The sequence below is a fragment of the Musca autumnalis genome, unplaced genomic scaffold (assembly GCF_047663935.1).
Source record: "Musca autumnalis isolate F117 unplaced genomic scaffold, ASM4766393v1 scaffold_4, whole genome shotgun sequence".
Lineage (NCBI taxonomy): Eukaryota > Metazoa > Arthropoda > Insecta > Diptera > Muscidae > Musca > Musca autumnalis.
The window spans coordinates 70,832,372-70,845,445 of NW_027411977.1; the positions used below are offsets into that span (position 1 = coordinate 70,832,372).

General features: G+C 37.4%; 1 protein-coding gene and 1 long non-coding RNA gene across 8 annotated transcripts in view; one reads left to right on the plus strand and one right to left on the minus strand.

Moving 5' to 3' along the window:
* Positions 1 to 13,074, minus strand: part of cu (NADP/NADPH phosphatase nocturnin) — a 121,058-nt gene that overhangs the window by 61,246 nt on the left and 46,738 nt on the right. For 2 of the 5 annotated variants that reach the window (XM_073982629.1, XM_073982628.1), the window contains exon 1: positions 6,161 to 7,741. The exons of the other annotated variants lie outside the window; for them this stretch is intronic. The gene's annotated coding sequence lies outside the window, so the exon portion shown is untranslated. Of the gene's footprint in view, positions 1 to 6,160; positions 7,742 to 13,074 lie in introns of those variants that run through there. 5 annotated transcript variants of the gene reach the window in all.
* LOC141402024 (uncharacterized) overlaps positions 1 to 13,074 on the plus strand; it is a 49,183-nt gene that overhangs the window by 19,328 nt on the left and 16,781 nt on the right. The gene's annotated exons all lie outside the window — the stretch shown is intronic.

Sequence of the window (13,074 nt, forward strand, 5' to 3'; positions counted from 1 at the left end):
AGAAGGTCGAAGTGCTCTAAGAAAATAATGCTCATTCGATTTGACTAACGACATGTCATCTCAAAATAAGCTAAAACAACAGTGAACAAAGATATAATGCTAATTCCTGATGACTTACAGGGTCTCTAGAAAAAATTTCATCACGCCATAACGCGGAAGTTCGACTTACGGCGGATCTGTCCTTTGGGATTCTTAATATACTCACCAAGGACTTTCATCTCCAAAAGGAATTATCTCTGCCCCAAAATTTGTGTTCACAGTGTAACTAAAGCAAAATTCTCCAATATAGAGTCTTACCTAAGCCTATACCCGATCAAAAATATATTACACAAGATTTAAGATGAACCTTTATAATTCGAAATATAATCTTCTATTACTCCTGGGATGTTTGGTGTTGAAAATGAGCTACATATATCGGTCCACGTTTTGATATAGACCCCATAGAATGGTACCTTCCGATATTCGGCATTTTGAAAGGTATGGCCTGAGTATCCCACCGAAATGGCAGAAATTTGGCATTTAGTGTTCGTTGGGGGGTATACAACTGTCTACCAGAAATTTGTGGGTATAGGTCCACGTCGTCATATAACGCCCATAGAACGGTTCTTCCGCATTTTGGGAATTTTTAAGGTTTCAGCGTTATTGTCAAGCCGAAATGGATGATTTTTGGTAGTTAGTCTTCAATGGGATATAAACTATTCCAGAAGAGAATTACCAGTATTAGACCACTTTTCTATATAGCCCCCAAAGGGTACCGCCCTATTATCGGAATATTGAAGGTTGTGACCTCAATATCCCACCAAAATGTCTATAATTTGGTACTTAGTCATAATTGGGGATATAAAACTGTCCACCTGATAAGGCCCACGTCTTCATGTAGCCCTCATAAAACGGTACCACCTGATTGTCGGTCTTCATTGGAGTTACTAAACGTTCCTCCAGATATTTCTAAGTACAGTTCGACGTATTTATGCAGTCCTCATAGAACGGTAATCCCGATTTTCGGTATTTTGAAATTTTCTCAAGATGTATGGACCTGTCCAGGGAAAAAAGTCGATCATTATAAGTAAGACCAAAAGCACTAGCTTCTGTAAAAAAATTAAAAATCTGGAGTAGCCCTTAAATCCCACTTAATAAAAAATGTTTGAATTTTTGTGGGGAAGTTATCCTAAGGAGTGAATCGATATAGTCCTTCTTCGAACTTGATATGTGTACATTTGCAAAACAAAGTTTGGACTAAATCTGTTATTCCCTTAGAGAGTTATCGTGCTAACCAAACCCAAAAAGCAATAAGGAAAGGATCGAAATATTAAAAAACAAGTAAAAAAGTGTCAGTCGGGTTTGCCGACAGATATATACCCTCAGCCAATGTGAAGTGAAACTTTCACCTACAGACAGATCGAATGTATTTATGGTGTCTTCAGAATTTTGTGGCCCTTTTTGGACATTTGAACTTGCCGACAAAAATGTGGATTGGGAATTGACTGCACTGAGACAAAAATTTTGAACTTTTGTGGGGGAGGTACCCTTAGGGAGGACCGATACAGCCATTTTAGAAGTTGGACCAAATCGGTTGAACCGTTCGCCACATATGGTGACATAGGGTTTTTTTACACCTTTCGGGCTGTTTTCCCAAGAAATATGGACTTGCCCCTGAAAAAACTTTTACCGTCGATTGCAAATCGCTTCAACAAAAATCAAAGTGTTTCGAGAGCAGGTCTTAAAGTGAACTTATCCGAAATTTTGTGTGAGAGGTACTAGAAGGAGTAGACAAAAATAGTCCATATTCGATCCTGATCTATATCTGGTAGAAATATTAGGATGTGCAAAGTATGGATTACATCGGTCACTCCCTTCAAGGGTTATCGTGCGCACAATTTTTCCGAACATTTTTGAACTTTTGGGGGGAGGTACCTGAAGGAGTGGACCGATATGGCTTATCTTCGAATTTAAACTATGTTTGGATAAAATATTATGAAAGCCACATTTTGGACCGAATCGGCAGATCCGTTCGAGAGTTGTCTTGCGCTCCAACCACTACACACGGTGTCATAGGGGCTGTTTGCAACTTTCAGGCTATTTTCTCAGGAAGTATGGACTTGCCCCTGATGAAACTTGCACCGTTGTATGGGGGGCAGAGAATACAAGTTGTTGCAATAAAAATCAAATCGATTCGAGAGCAGGTCCTTATCTGAACTTATCCCAAATTTTGTGTGGGAGGTACCCGAATGAGTAGACCGATTGAGTCCATATTGGAACCTCATCTAAGCTTGGCGGAAATTTCACGATGTGCAAAGTATGGATCAAATCGGTTACTTTCTTCAAGAGTTGTCGTGCGAACAAATTGTCCGAACTTTTTTGGGGGAGGTACCGGAAGGAGTGGACCGATATAGCCCATCTTCGAACTTAAACTAAGTTTGGGCAAAATATTACGAAAGCTAAATTTTGAGAGTTATCGTGTGCTCCAGCCATCCAGACAGACGGACGGACATTGCTAAATCAACTCCAAATTGTCAGAAACGGATTTCGTCCAAACATACATGGGGTCTAAAACCATTATTTCGATGAGGCACATGTTGCCCGTATGAAAGTGTATATACCCTCATTAGCATAAATGCTGAGGGTATAAAAATCACCGGAGCGATTCAAGTCGGCAATTTTGAGGGGTTTTTAGGTTTTCACGACTTAGCTTGGAAACCGCATGGCCTATCGAAGTAGTGCAAGGTAGTGTAGGTATGAAAATCCTCTACAAGACTGACCTTCATGGTATGTTTGTAGGTTTTGCCGTTTTTGAGATATAGAAGTTTAAATTGGGACAATTGTATCGTCTCCTTATAAAACAGTGTCATGACTGCAATTTCCCTACCTAAACTTATATATCTCCATAATGGTACAACTTAGGAAAAAGCTACGAAAGCCAATCTTGCAGAGAATTTCCACAGCTACACTATTTTCTTTAGTCCCATTCCGATAGGGCGTGCATTTTTCAAGCAAAATCTTGAAGACCTGAGAAAAAAATATGAATGAGTGATCTGCACTTCTATATCTCAAAAACGGTAAAACCTACGAAAATATTACGCAAGACAATCTGCTACAGAATTTTCACTGCTACAACATTTTCTTTAGTCCCATTTCGATAGGACTTGCGGTTTCCAAACAACATCGTGAAAACCTAAAACAGAACCTAAAAATGTGAACTTTGACCGCGATTTATTTAAAAATTATTGACCCATTTTGAACTTATATTTCTCGATAACGGTAAAACCTACGATATTATCATAAAGGTCAATCTTGTAGAGAATTATCATAGCCGCAACATTTTCTTTAGTCCCATTTCGAGAGGACATGCGGTTTCCTCAAAAACTTCCCAGGTGTTAGCACCTTCCATTTAAAGTTGCTTCAAGAGCACGTTTATAGGTTCATTCCGAAAAAATGGTATTCATTGAATTTTTATACTCTGTTGGGAATAACTATTTTCAGTAAAGAAATTCCAAACTAATCCGAGCTGTTACCACAAGATTGTTTCATATTGAAGATTTAATAACTTAAATTTGAAATGAGAATTTGTTTCTATGCTGATTGATTGGTCTTGCATGAAATTTCCTTCGCTTTCCACTCGCAATGCAAAATTCTTCGATCAACTCTGGTTGGATTTGTTAAAATTTCAGTCCTTGTGAACATACCTTAAAGGACAAGGGCAGGCTTTCTTTATATCAATGAGTAGCACTCCTAATCTTTATTTAGCCTAACGATATTATATCTCCTTATTTTACGAGGGGTACTAAAAACCTTCTGGCCTAGGCAACACGCAGTGTCGCCAGGCGTCATTTCACATTTTTTGGAAAGTTTGACAGTTTTTAGCCTAAACGTACTCAGGACAGTTTGGCATACGACCATGTGTTGTGTTGTTTACAGTGACTTGAAAAAATCACTTTGCAAAAAAATGGAATATACTTGTAAACATTTTCGTCCTATAATTTTTCATAACTTTCGACATGGATTATCACGGTAAGAGTGCATCGAACAAAATAAATCTTTGTATGTCGATAAAGGGTCATCCTATAGCACTATGAAAAACGGGTTTAATGAATTCAATCGTGGCCGACACTCGCAAAAAAACGAAGGTCATGAGGGTCGCCAAAAATCGGCCGTTGTGCCAGAAAAAAATTTAGCCGTGCGTGAACGGATAATGCTAGATGGCCTTACATACATTGAGATAGAGGCATCCTTGGAAATTTCTTCCACTAACTAACATTTGATATTGCATGAACACCTGACCGCAAAAATGGATTTTTGTCGTTAGATCCAGCAAAATCGCTCAAAAAAGGCTCTTGTGGATTTGTGCAAAGAAATTGTGGACAAAAACATTCGCGATGCTTCAAACGACATTTGTAACATCGTCACAGACGTCGAATCTTGGATCTATGCTTAGGAGCCCGAAACAAAACAGGAACCGACCGTTTGGGTCTTCGAAAGCAAGCCAAATCCAACGAAAGTTGTTCATGGAAGTAGACCTTCGAAGCAAATGGTCGCCTGTTTCTTCGGCAAAACTGACCGTGTGGCGACTATACAGCTTGAGAAATGTAGGAGGTTAATTCTGAGCATTACACTACAATTCGTTTGCCCGAAGTCTCCTGAGAAATACGACAAACGGACAAGAGAAAACGAATCGTTCTGCATCCTGACAATGCGAGCTCTCACACATCGATTCAAACCAGCTCCTGTTTGACCAGACAAAACGTGGAATTGATGGGTCATGTGCCGTACAGCCCCGACTGGGGATCCAATGACTTCATTTGATTTCAGCATATCAAGAAAAAAGGGCATGGTCAACAATTTTCGTTTCCAGAAGATGCTGTAAATGCGATCAAAAACCATGTTTTGTAGCTGCCTCAATCAAGCCACTGAAAACAACCCAACACATGGTCGCATGTCAAACTGTCCTGAGTACGCATTAGGGTTATGACTTTTTGACATTTTTCCTCAAAAATGATTTCCTGTAGCAGGGATGAATGAACTTTTGCCTATTAATCACTATGCTATCGTTTATTCTATTGAAATATAAAAAAAGTTCACGCACAAATCGATTTTAAAAAAATAATTTTTTGAAAAAATATATGAAATGAAAAAAAAAGTTTTTCTTACAGGAATAAACCTACTTATAACTATAATAACGTTTATTTCATTCAAATATTAAAAAAGTGCGAAAAAAGTCACTTTGAAAAAATTTTAAATTTTTTGTTTTTTGTTAAAAAATTATATTTTTGAATAAAAGCGTTTACGACATTTTTACGATTCTCAGAATTGAAGAAAAATAGTGAGAAATAAATTGTATGTCATTTTAATTATCTCATGTGGCTCTAAAGTTTATTTTCAATTATATATTTGCTTTCAGTGACTTCAAAAAAATTGTCCATAATTTTGATAAATTCAAATTTTAAAATCATTTTGTGCGTGAGGTTTTTTCACCGAATCACCTTATAATTAAGATTTTATGTAATCTTATGGCAAAACTCATCATGCTATGATACAGGGATATGAGGTTGTAAAAAAGTCATAACCCTAGTACGCTTAGGCTAAAAACTGTCGCACTTTCCAAAACAAATTTCAAATTACGCCTGGCGACACTGCGTGCTGTCGAGGCCAGAAGGTTTTTTAGTGCCACTCGTATCTTGTGTTGTCTGAACGCGTCCAAGACACCTATTTTATAGAAGCTTTTCTTGACTAAAAATAGTCCGGAAATGTTAGCCAACAACATTACGCTGAGGGGTTTTTTGGCACCGATGATATTTTTGCATGTTGTCCACCAAATGGGCACAGGCATTTCAGCGTACAAGGCGTTCATGTACCGCTATGAAATTCAACTTTGTCAGGCTAAGAAGATTTATATCGGATGTGGTGCCGCTTATATGAAATCTTGAATCCATTGTCATCAGCACGTTAGGCTGGTATTTTAACCTATGCACTTCGATGACATTCCATTGGTTAAATTCGAAATGCCTTTTTTGTGAAGAACACTGCTAAGAATTTAAAATATTAAGCCACACAATTGGTATCCATTAAGTGGCATATCAGGAGGAGTCAGAAAATTCGTACAATTTTAAAAGCATTATTGACACATTTTAAATACTGATATGAAATGTAAATATTTATTTCGTACCACAATGAAATTTCCATATAATATATTTTGCACAGCTTTTACATTTTTACAAACTTTTAATTATTTTTTTAAATGTAAATTGAGGTTCCGCCGTTAGGTGTTTAAAGATTTAAAAACGGTAGACGTTGTTACATTTGTTCCATTAAAACAGTTTTCTTCTTCAACACAATTTCATTTGTTTTTTGTTTTTCTTGATTTTATTTGAATTTATAAATTTAATTTTTTCATTTTAAAATAATCATAATTTTTATTTATTTTTTAATTTTTTTTATTAACTCAATCTATTTCCGTGACTTTATTTTAATTTTTCATTAAAACGTGTGCGTAAAAAGTTTGTGAAACCGTTTTTTTCATAACTAAAGTAATTAAACTACACTAAGATTTGAGACCGTTCAGTACGTACGACTGATGTTTAGAACATGAAACTAGTAAATCCGAGAGACACTAAGTGTTCCTTATTTATATGTGGCTAAAAGCGAGGCTATTCACTCAACGGAACAACACACACATTCATAAACATTGGAGATCTATATTATGACAGACATATAGATGGATAAACAACATCAACAACTGTTTATGTTGTTGTTGTTTTTATCGTTTGTTGCATACTATAGTATAGTAATAAGTTGTTGAGTATTATGTTCGTATGTATGTTTGTAGATTTTTGATACCTTAATGTTTGTCAGCTACTAGAAAAGAACTTGCAAAAACAGCAGCAACAACAACAATAAGCTTAAAAAAAAACAAACAATCGATCGTTTACTCGATCGATTGATAGTTTGACCAATCAAGTTGGCTAAAAGTTGACAGTTGACGTTTTTATGTGTGTTTAACACAGTGGTCCCATAAATAGATATGTTCACATAATCGAATTTTAGAGGGGGCATTAATGTCAGGAAACGTTGTCTACTAGGCAGAACCAAAAGTAGCTTACATGAGACAGATGACCACACTTTTTTGGTCAAAAGTTATTCGCTGCTATCTTGCGACTACCTGATTGGAACAGAATTGAGTTACCACCAGCCAAAGGGGAAAAAACCAAAGTCCTCCATTTTCTTGGACTTCAAAATCCTGGAGACTACTGAATAGGATGATTTCAACAGAGCCACGAATTTTTGCAAACGTTGGCAGAGACAATATTGTCTATGCAACCATGCCCGAAGGCATTAAGAAGACTTGTCTCATATCAATGAGCGCACTTCGATTCATATAAGCTCAATGATATGGGATCTATTTTTTATCGCCAAGTCCGAACGGCTTGCCTTAAGACACCACCTGAGTGAGGAATATTTTCGCCACCGTTGAATATGTAATGTTTGTTGTCTGTTCTAAGAATCGAACCCGTAACTTCAGTGTGCAAAGAACTACTTTTTGGGGCTACAGAGCAGAGTTGAGAGCGTGCCTAAAATTAGGCAAGAAAAGATCCCACATTAGATTTAGACCAGACCAATATTAAGTTCAAATGAGTTCCGGACAGTTTGAAGTCGATATAATCATGTTCGGGCGTATGGTTAACACAATTATTGCCGAAAGGAGTAACAAATTTGACCAAAAATTTGCTCTTCGTGATGTTTTTATACCCTCAACATTTATGCTAACGAGGGCATATACACCTTCATACGGGCAAAATGTGCCTCATCGAAATAATGGTTTTAGACCCCAAGAATGTTGGGACGAAATGTGTTTCAGACAATTTGGAGTTGATTTAGCCATGTCCGTCCGTCTGTCTGGCTGGCTGGTGCGCACGATAACTCTCGAACGGAGCAACCGATTCGGTTCAAAATTTGGCTTTCGTAATATTTTGCCCAAACTTAGTTTAAGTTCGAAGACGGGTTATATAGGTCCACTCCTTCCGGTACCTCCCCGACAAAAGTTCGAAAATGTTCGGAAAATTTGTGCGCACGATAATTCTTGAAGGGAGTAACCGCCTTGGCCCACACTTTGTACATCGTGAAAGTTCTACCAGACTTAGATGAAGTTTAAATATGGACTCAATCGGTCCACTCCTTCGGCTACCTCTCACAAAAAATTTCGGAAAAGTTCAGTTTAGGACCTGCTCTCGAATAGCTTTGATTTTTGTTGTAGCAACTTGTATTCGCTGTCCCCCATAAGACGGTACAAGTTGCATAAGGGGCAAGTCCATACTTCCTGAGAAAATAGCCTGAAAGGTGCAAAAAAAACCTAAACCCCTATGACACAGTGTGTAGTGGTTGGAGCGCAAGATAAATCTCGAACGAATCTCCAATTCGGTCCAAAATTTGGCCTTCGTAATATTTTGTCCAAACACAGTTTAAGTTCGAAGATAAACCATGTCGGTCCACTCCTTCAGGTACCTTCCTCACAAAAATTCAAAATTCTTCGGAAAAAATATGCGTACGACAACTCTTGAGGGGAGCGACTGATGTAATCCATACTCTGCACATCGTAATATATCTACCGGATATAGATCAGTTTCGAATATGGACTATATTTGTGCACTCTTTTGGGTACCTTCCACACAAAATTTCGGATAAGTTCACTTTATGACCTGCTCTCGAATCACTTTGATTTTTGTTGAAGCGATTTGCATTCGCTACCTCCATTACGACGGTAAGAGTTTTTTTCAGGAGCAGGTCCATATTTTTTGGGAAAACATCCCGAACGGTGTGAAAAGCCCTATGTTACCATATGTGGCTCTCGAACTGTTCTACCGATTTGGTGCAACATTTGGTCTTCGTCATATTTCATCCAAACTTAGTTTCATGGGACAATACCGGTCCCCTACTTCCGGTACTTCTCCCCAATATTTAGAAAATGTCACTAAAATGTTAGGACGATATCACTTGAATGGTGCAACCAATTTGGTCCAAACTTTGGATCTCCTAATATTTTGTCAACATTTAGTTTAACTTCTAAAATGGCCTATATTGGTCTTCCCTAAGAGTACCTGCCCTACAAAAGATCAAGTTCAACATTTGTGTTAATTCCTAATCCACATTTTTATCGGCAAGTTCAAATGTTGAAAAAGGGCCACAAAATTCTGAAGACACGCTAAATACATTCTATCTGTCCGTAGATGAAAGTTTCAATTCACATTGGCTGAGGGTATACCTCTGTCGGCAAAACCGACTGACTCTTTTTTACTTGTTTTTCCAAATGTGTATCAAGTTCCTAGGGCCACCTCCATGATACAATGTTTACATCGGACAACTCCTTCGGGTAACTCCCTCACAAAAGTTCTAAATTTTCACTTATGACCAGTTTAAAGGCTGTTCAAGGATCATTGTGAATTTTTTACCGAAGATAGTCCTGGCGATTCTTATTAAAAAGATATGATTTTTCATGGGCCAGTTCAACCTTCGTGAGCTAATAACTCTGATGCTTTAATTACCATTTGGGCATCAAATAAAATGATTGATGGGCACGACAGGTTTCAAATCAGTAATCCGATTTGGCGGAAAATTTGCAAATGTGTAGAGCACACGATAACTCTAGAACGGATCAGAAGAATCGGTACAAAATTTGGCGTTCGTAATATTTTGTGAAAACTTAGTTTAAGTTCGAAGATGGACAATATCGGTTCACTTATTCCATACATCCCCTCAAAAGTGCACAAAATTACACTAAAATGGTACGCACGATTATCTTGAAGGAGCAGACAATTTGGTGTAAACTTTCGATCTTCAAATATTTTTTTCTTCAAAAATGGTTTATATCGGTCTTCTTCTTAGTTTACCTCCTCCAAGTATCTCCCTGAAAACTGCAACTTTCGCTCACTTAAATCTTTCGCTCACTTAATAATCCCGTCAAAACAGACATTGAAATAGCAAAAAGTTAAAAAGTATTTGCAGACAGAGATATATCCTCAGCCTGTGTGGATTAAAATACTTTTTTTTTCAAAAAAATGTAGAGGCGTAAGAACCAACAGAAATATGGATTGGATTAAAGCTCAACAATTTGCGGGTGATATCGATAGATAGGGCTTTTGTAACATACTAGCCTATGAAAAGCTTAATATCAGGCCACTAGGAAAACCTGCGGTAAAAATGTCCAAATGATCCTCGAACAGACCCTTAACTACACAAATATGTTAAACATTTGTATGGGTAGTACAACAAGAATTGGACCGATAAGGCCCAAATTTGAACATAAACTAAGTTTGGACAAAATACTTCGAGATCGAAAATTTGGACCAAATCGAATTTAATCTAAAATTCGAAGAAATATTGCGATATCCCAAGTGTGGGCGAATGCAGTAATCGGTTCGAGCTCCACAGCCACTACATATGGTGCCATAGGGGTTTTTTACTCCTTTCGGGCTGTTTTCTCAAGAAGTATGGACTTGTCCCCGAAAAAAACTTTTACTGTCGTAATTGAGGCAGAGAATGCAAGATGCTTCAACAAAAGTCAAAGTGATTCGAGAGCAGGTCTTAAAGGTAATTTATCCAAAATTTGGTGTGAAGTACCCGAAGGATTGAACATAGTCCATATTCGAACCTGATCTATATCTGGTAAATATATTAGGACGTGTAAAGTATGTACCAAATCGGTATGGTACATATGGCTTATCTTCAAATTTTAATTAAGTTTGCACAAAATATAACGAAGGCCACGTTTTGGACCGACTCGGTAGATCCGTTCGAGAGTTATCTTGCGCTCCAACCACTACACACGGTGTTATAGGGACTTTTTTGCACCTTTGAGGCTATTTTCACAGGAAGTATGGACTTGCCCCTGATGAAACTTGTACCGTCCTATGGGGGGGGCAGTGAATACAAGTTGCTACAATAAAAACCAAAGCGATTCAAGAGCAGGTCCTAAACTGAACTTGTCATTAGAAGCTATCTCCTAAAAGTCCCCATCAATTACATGTGTGTAAAAGCACTTATTCTGGGTCAATGGTCAAAATTTAGGGATTTTTAGGTTTTCGGATTTTTATAATTTTTTCCTAGAAGGAACCATTCTTGAGATATAGCGGTTCTCACAAACATATCATTTATATGCACTTATAAGGGAAATACGCTCGTATTCAGGTGAAACGACTAAAATAACCGCAGTGACCGGGTCTGCCCCCCAAAAATTATATATTTCCTTGAAGACCGAAATGACACCTATCTAGCGTTTTTAACTCACATGAGCAATCGAAAGCCCAACGGGAACGACCCCAACGAAAACTTTCCCATTTTTTTGAAATTTTGTCAAAAGGTAAGGTTTGTTGCGCTGACTACGGAAATGTAAAATTTTCATGGTCGACGGATCCGGTTCGTCGGTTATTTGAACCGGAAGCCAGATTTAAAACCGGGTTAGACCCTGTTCTACTGAACCGATTACTATAAAGTGGGTATCGTTTAAAGCTTATGGAAATACCTAACACATGACGTTGTCATTTTAACCGTCCCTCCTTATGACTTTCTTATGAATAAATTTGTTTGCATACATGGGAGCATGGGATCGTTGGGGACTTTTAGGACGTTACTTCTAATGGCAAACCCTAGTTTTCCACCAAAATTCAGCTATGTGGGAATTATTGCTATTTCCCCCTTATACGCATGTCTATTTTGATTGGACTATAAACTACTGTACATACATAGGTGAAATGTTTATGCGATTGCGCTTGTGCGCGCAGGCTTTTAGTAGTAACAAAGTAGTTGTAGTTCCCCCAAAACAAAAGCCAGACAAACAGACAACAACCTGCCTGGCATGAGGTGCCACATTGAAACAAAACAAACAAAAAAAAATCAACACTCTTCCGCCTTAGGCTGGCTGGTCGGATATCAAGTGGCTGGGATAGTGTTGAGCAGAAAGAAAAAAAGCGATATCACTTTTTGAGTGTGGGAATAGATTGAATAGTTAGTTGCATTTGTAGTGGTGTAATAAATGATTGTTTATTTTTGTTTCAATAATTGTTTGGGTTTTTGTTTTCATTATTATTTAAAAAAAAACTTTTCTACAAAGATGTATGTTGTGCGTCCAGCTTAACTAAAGGTAAACAACAATTACTTTACACTCGCGTTGTTCTAATGCTTTCGGGAGAATCACATAAACCTGCTGGCATGGCTAACTAACAAACGAACGAAATGATCAAGTGTTTTGTGTTGAGAATAAATTTCTAAAAACAATTGTTAATCAATTCAAAAATATTATTTCATGTTCAGAGAAAATATATGTATATTATGTGTGTATGTTTGTAATACGAGTATAAGTTAAATTTGTTCGATTATTTCCACTTTCTATTATGTCTTTATTAACACGATGACCTGTAATATTTTTAAAAATTATAAAAAAATGATTTGTAATTTGCACATACAAGTAAAAAATGGTTTATGACCAAATCCGTTACAGGCAATTTGGTATCGATATTGTTATGGACGTTCGTCCGATAATTCTGGAGCATTTCTTCTGGGAACATAAAACAACAAATGTAGAAGAATGGAAATATGTTTTTATTTCGGGTTATAGGAAAAATGTTCTATAGTGGTAAGTAAGATTTCTTTTAAACATAGATCAAGTTCAGATACTCCGTAAATCCCTTCAAACACACCTCTCACAAAAGTACAAATATTTTATATTAAGTGCAGTTAAATGGCTGTTCGAGAAGAATTTTGGATTTTTGTCCGAAGGCCGATCTTGTGGCCCTAATTACAATGGTATACGTTTTCTTCATGAACAAGCCCATACTTCCTCAAATAATGTCCCAAAGGACAGCCAGCTGTGCTAACGGAGATATACCCACAGCCTCCGACCAAATAGAAGCAAACAATAATTACACTGTGCTACTGTGAAAATTACAGCGGGGGTTCTGATGCATACATTCGGTATCGTGGGAGTCCATGGAGGACGAAAATAGCTTTGGTTTCTTTGATTTTAGAACGGCAACCGTAGTGAAAAACTGGGTTTCTGGGTTTTTCAACTTTAAACGGGTTAGTAACCCTCCA